The sequence below is a fragment of the Vicia villosa genome, unplaced genomic scaffold (genome assembly GCF_029867415.1).
Source record: "Vicia villosa cultivar HV-30 ecotype Madison, WI unplaced genomic scaffold, Vvil1.0 ctg.000434F_1_1, whole genome shotgun sequence".
Lineage (NCBI taxonomy): Eukaryota > Viridiplantae > Streptophyta > Magnoliopsida > Fabales > Fabaceae > Vicia > Vicia villosa.
The window spans coordinates 832,758-839,929 of record NW_026705206.1 but is presented as its reverse complement, the minus strand read 5'-3'; positions in this window follow the sequence as shown (position 1 = coordinate 839,929).

The window sequence follows — 7,172 nt, the reverse complement described above, 5'->3', positions numbered from 1 at the left end:
ACAAGTGATCCTATTGGTGTAGGTGAACTTGTCCGAACCAGGGCAAGTGATCCTAATGGTGCAAGTGATCCTATGACAAAAAGTTTCCTACCTGCAAGTTCCGTATATCAACCTCGCCATATGCGGGCCATGAAGGATCTGGACTATTTTCTTCTTGTATAACAAGGGGAGGTTCACTTAGAATGCTTGTATATTGAAGGATCTGGCCTATTTTCTTCTTCTATAACAAGGGGAATCGATATTTTTCCTGCGCAGGTAAACTGTGTGTTTCTAGTAGTGTTTACTTTTCTAATAATATTAATTAAAATAATTAAATATATACACTAAATTAATCTATAATATAAGAAAATTAATGGTTGTGAAAAATACAATTTTAACCTTTCTTCTTTACCCTCCACCTCATTGATCTGGGGTAAATTGCGTCTAAAATTTATTTTTTGTAACCAATTTGTACTATTGGTTAAAACTCAAAGATACTTACTTTCATTTGTGAACAAATTGCAAATACATTTTGTTTTAGTAGTTCAACTACAATAAAATGGGAACTGAAAAAGTACATTTATTGGTTTTCCAAATACTTTGCAACCCGTGCCACTTTTCACCTAAATGAAATGTCATTCCTATACCAACATAGTCTGCAGTGCAGTTCCCCAACATCTTACCTTTTGCTTTTCTTCTTTCATTTCTATGTTTTCACCTTTATTCTTCCAACTCTCTCTTCAATCATCTTCACCTCTCCAATTTCATTTTTGTATCTTCTAAACCATACCATATCATATTTGTGTCCAATCGCAATTTCTATTCTACATCATTTCTGTTGTGTTGTGTTGATGTACTGGTTTCTATTTTGTAGATAACCTAAAATGTAATGGTTTAAGTTGATGGATATTTTATAAAATAATTTTCGTTTCTGTTGTTGGTTTCTGTTTTTTTAAGTTGATCTACATCATTTATGTTGTGTTGTTTTGATGTACTAGTTTCTATTGTGCACATACAATAAAATGTAATGGTTTATGTTGATGGTTTTTTTTATATGATATTGTCATACCCCAAAATTTGCCCGATACGATTCACATATTTTAATTTGCTAAGGGTGTTAAAATTAAGAGTCATGGGGTTTAACATATCTATTGTTAAACCCAATCTCTTATAAGACCTTTAATTAAATTTAGGTGTGTAAATAGCAGGTATTTAGGTCCAAACATTGGGCCTACATATTGGATTTTGGTTTTATTCTCACAATCTATTTTAAATATAATGGGTTATTATTATTGTCCAAAGGGTGCATACAAAGAAAAAAGGAGTGTGATTAAACTTCATTGGGCTGAATTCTAACCAACTAATCCTAACCTAGCCTCTCATTCTCACGTACAATATACTAACAGTTTCTTTTGTACAGAAGACTTCCACCAACTTTTTCAACTCACCACACTTTCACAAAAACAACACAGAAAAATCCCTTCTTGTCTTAAGGCAAAACTCCTTTGTTTAGTGTTGTCTTTGCGCATAAAATCTTAGCCAATCTCTAAACACTTGACACAGGAATCATATTTATTCATCATAAACAATTATTCAGTGATCTCACCATAAACTAATCACCGAAATAGAAGAGACACACCATACGACAGCTACCACGATCCGTTATACTCATGTTATGGTCGCTGGAAGTAACTTACTTTGTGGAACTGGTTTGTACTGTGTAGTTCTGTTTGTAGGGAATATTTGGTGTCTCTATCCGTTTTCATTTTATGCAAACGTCTTGCAGCCTCGGAATAGAAACAATAACGGCGCGACACTTACTCGACGGAAGCTATCAACCGCACTGCGAGAAGGTCCGCCCTCAAACTTTCCTCAATAGCCAAAGCACACCGGGACGAAAACGTACGCGCAGGTTTGGTCTCGAATGTTTGGTAATCGAATTCATGTATAAACATATCTTTATCCTTGTTTAAATAACTGTAGTTGTGTTCAGAATCCTGTGGGCAAGCGATTTGAAGGAGTTAATTTGAGTTTTGATGCAGTTTTAACATGATGCCATGGCTAGGTTTTTTGAAGCACTGATTTGGGGCCGATAGGTTAGAAGGGAAATTGAACTAATGCTTTGGTTGGTTTCACGAGTTCAGTTATGGTCATCGTTTTGGATTTCTCGCTAGGTGTTTGCAGGTGTTAAGGATGGAGGCTTGAGGCCACGCGTGAAAGCCGTGGCCGGAAATCCCTGCGTTTTTTCTAAAAAACCCCACGAAGGAGATGAAGACAGGGGTGCGATTTTTTTTTATTCTCAGACTCCGTTTGTATTAATGCTTATTGGCGTTACAAGAATACCAGGTTGTCAACGTAGCATGAATGGTAAAGGGCGCATAGCTATGGCAATCAAAACAGGGGTTCGATCCCCGCGTGCAACATGTTTTTCGTTGTTTTTCAGTTTAACAAGCCTGCAGATCCAGCGCAAGAGCCTCACGCGAGACCACGGTACACCCTCATGCAGCGACCATCAGATTGAGCTAGCGTGAGATCTAACGCGCACAAACTTGCAGCCTACCATGTTCACTCATCAAAGCGTCACACATGATCTTTTCCCAGGTTTTATTTAATTATTTGTATGTATGATTTCTATAACTACATATTAATCCTAATTATTTTCTTAAATTTATAATTTAATTAGATTTAATTAATTGTATTTAGATTTAGTTAAATTGTTTAATAAGGATTAATAATATAATTAACATTAGGATTATTCCCCGATTATTCGACTATCTCAACTTAATTTATTTTAATTAATGTTAATTATAAAAATTACAAAAACCCTAGAAAGGCCATCAAGTATTAGGGTTTGCCCGATCCCATTACCATTTGGGCAAAAATATTAATTCTAATTCAATTGATTCTTGATTAAGTTATCAATTTTCTCCTCGATCCGACTATACCTATTAGTCGCATTAGCGAGAAATAAATTTAATCTAATTAATTTATTTATTAATATTAATTCTGATTTAATGGGTCTTGGCTAATTCTCTCCTCGATCCGACTAAACCTATTGGTCGCATTGACGAGAGATAAAATAATAAAACATAAATAACGAAATTCATTATCATGTAATAACCAAATCTATTGGTTATGAGAGGTGATTATAAAACATGAAATTTAATTATACAAAATTAAAACTTACTTTATTTGCTGCTCGTGACGACTGAATCTATCGGTCAGAATAACCAGCAATACATCATATAATTCGTTAACTATAATGATCAAATCTATTGATCATCGCACCTAACGAAAACACATCAAACCAGGGTTGTACGCCATTTAAAACACACTAAACCACGAAACTACGGATTTTCATCTCTTCAATACTGCGAATAAGGCAATTCAAAATGCCTTGCAAACCACAAATCTCAAAACTACGATAAGGCCATTCAAAAAGCCTTCAAATACCTTCAAACACTTTCATATCAAATTCTAAGGCGTACAACCCTGCCCCGAACTACGTTGACTCTGATTCTCCCTAAGGAGATACGTAGGCACTTGGCAACAAGGCGAGTCCTCTTCCTCAAAATTCTAATCAGGTTCAAATCTTGCCATTAACCCTTTTCATTTCTTTAGCTATTGAATCTTAATAATTTTAGCCATAAACCTCCGCCTCTCAATTCAAAACCTTAGGAAAGGGTTAAGGGTGCCTAACACCTTCCCTTGACCTGAATATAATAACTTACCCAGATTTCTCTTAACTTCGTAAGGTTTCCTATTCGCCCTGGTAGAATAGGTGGCGACTCTAAAACATTTAATTTTTAGGACAGGTTGCTACAGATATGTTTAAGTTTTGGCGCATCAAAGTTTTGAGTGTTGTCACTTTTGTAACTTCTAAATCAATTTAGGTTTTTGTTATGCAGATTTAGTTTTTTCCAAGTTTAAGTATAATGGTATATATTTTTCAAGTTTATCTTGCATACATCAAACTTGAATCAGAACCTGCAACTGAAACAATTCAATCCTCAACTTCAACTGCATAAGTCTCAGATCCAAACCACACCATTTTCAACAACTGATCCACATCGCAACATTCCACACAGCTCAACGCACCACGCATCACCTGCAGATTCAACAACAGTAACTATCGCATTCAACTTCAACTCGCGCAATCGTTGACCTCTTGCCAATTGATTTTGCATAGCTTTATCGAGATCTGAAGAGAATTGTGCAAAAGCTTCTAATTCTGCGAATTGTGCCTATTTCAATTTTAATTTACCAGCTACTTGTTACATGGCTTTTATTTGAGTCGCCGATTTGCAACAGACAACAATCTCAATTTTCTCTCTCACTCCATCTCTTTCGTTGCATTCTCTCACTTCATCTATTTGGTTTCTCTCTCACTCTAACTCTTTCTTCTCTATATCTGACTCCATCCTCTTTATTTCTTCAAGGTCTTCAACATCAGCTAATCTTTGAAGAACCTCATCTTATTTTGAAGGTGATGCTTCCTAATCTAACACCAACATCAAGATTTGTGGACTGATTTGTTGTTGTTATGGCGGTGGTGATGATTGTTGTCATGGTAAAAATGATGTTTCATTTTGTAAAGTTCCACATATATTTTCACTTTAATAATTTTTTGGGTTTTTAAGTTATTTGTTAGGTGAAAGCATTGATGGAAGTTGAGAGACGACTTTGTACATGTTGACAGGATATGAAATAATTAGGGGGAAAGAAAACTCTTCAGAAAGAATCTATTCTTTTTGAAATTGTGTTGAGAGAAAAATCTTCAATGTCATATATAAATAACCTTTTCAATGTTTTAAAGGAGTGATTTAAAGGAGTGAAATGAAAAGGTGAGAAAGATCAAACTTCATCCTCTTCTTTCACTAACCCTTTCTTTCTCTATGAAATGCACTATAAACCATATGACCAAAGATCCATATAGTTTCTCCACCATTGTTGATCGTGAGACCTTTGAGATCTAATAAGTTTTTAATAATGTCTCTTTTTCTTTATTTATTTTATTATATATCAATTTTGTATCTACAAGGAGAATAATTTATATTTCATGAATTTATTTTTTAATTTTTTTAAGGAACAATAAACAACACACAAGTACCTGACTATCTGCTATACATTTTTTCTTTTAAAATAGTTTTTTACTATTTTATTTAACATTTTTAAAATAATTTTTCTTTCTTTTTCTTTTTTTTTTCTTTTTCAACTCAATAACTACTTTTAAAAAATATTTATATCTCATTGATTTGAATATCCAATTATTTATATCACCACCCTGTGTTTTGTACATGAGTGAGAGAAAAAGGAGAGTGATAAAAGTGGACATAATTGTATAGTGATAGTGACTCTAACAAACAAATTACTTCTAATTAAATAAAATTTGATAATAAATAAATACATATAAATAATTGTAAAAATGTAGAGTTAATAGTACAATAAAAAAATGAAAGATGGGACTTATGAGTGGAAAATTTGTAAAGTGCAGTCTGCATCTTATTCTCTCTCTAGGCTAGGAGTATTAAATAATTTAATTTTCACTTTATGAAGCTGAATTTTTTAATCCAATTTTGCCTGTTACAATCACTTAAAATGTCACTGCATTTCTGTGTACTCTTGGCCTGGCAGCATCATTAAAAGAATAGAAGGTTGGATGAGGAATTTTATATGGAGTGGTAGCATTGATAACAAAAAGTTGGTGACTGTGGCTTGGAAATCCTGTTGCAAGAAAACCAATGAAGGGGGTTTGGGCATTATCTCTTTAAAGGCCTACAACACTGCTACTAACATGCACCTGTGCTGGATTTTCTTGAATAATAATCAAGGCTGGTGCAATCTTCTTAAGGCTAGGGTTAAGAGAAATGGTAGGGTCATTAATTATTCCATTAAGTCTTCCATTTGGATAGGAATTAAAGAGGTTCATCAGACAGTGTTTGACAACTGTAATTGGATCATTGGGAATGACAATTCTGTTAACTTCTGGCTGGACAATTGGCTTGGAGAATCTCTTGCTAGCAAATACAAAATTCCTGACAGGTTCCATAGAACATTAACCTCTATTAACAACAGTTGGGATATTAGCAGCAACTGTCATACTCCAAAATCTGCCCATACTATTTCTCCTATTTCAAATTCAAAGTCAAGACACATGGCTCTAAAACACCCTCTCCTAAACAAGGCTCAAAGAATTAGGGTTTTGTTGCTCTGAAGGAAAATCAATGAACCAAAGGCTTCAAGGCATCCCATATGGTCTATGATACCCTACACTACCTCCATGCCAAATTTCAGGTCTCAATTCAAAAGATTGATCACTCATTTGCCCAAAAAGTCAACAGTCGACTAATTTGATCTAAAAGTCAACTGTGGTCAAAGTACAGTCAAAACTCCTGATTTTTTGTCAACATCCTCATTATGAAGTATCATTCATCATTTGATCAAAGATTGATCATGACGCATCAAGAAAAGCTCCAAAATCATCAAAGAGCTGAGTTTCTAAATTAGGGTTTCTAAGGAGAAAGTCAACCCAACTTTGACCAGTCATAACTCTCACGTGGAATATCAGAAATTTCCCAATCAAATCCTATCTTGAAGGAAATTGAATTCTCTACAATTTTGTCTCTCACAAGCCAAGGCCAGAAATACACCATTTGGGAGATATGAGTCAATACATTACAGGTCCTCCAAAAAGTCAACGAAAACACCTTTTGGGTCAAAACTCATAACTTGAGTATGGAATATTTAATTGAGATGAAACCAAAAGCATATTTTAGAGGACTCTCCAAGGTTTCTAAAAAGTCCTAAAACACCTTCACAGGACAAAAATTGAGAGAGTTATGACTGGTGCAAGTTGGGTGAAATTTGGAAAAGTACATGAATCTTAAATGGCCAAGTTCAAAGTTTTAAAGTAATGGGCCAATGATTTCATGTTATCCAAGTAATTCCAAGCTTATAGGAGACCCATAAATATATTTATCTTTATTTTATGATTTATATTTCTTTTAGTTTGGATTTATTCATTTAAATTCAAATTAAATCATAATTAAATGATGAAAATTTATGTGGTTATTTTTCTATTTTTTAATCAGCTCAAAAATCATGTTGGGACCCATAAGACAATCTCATGCAATAATTCATAATTTTATTATTTTATTTTTGAATTTATTCACTTAAATTCAAAAATTAAATTA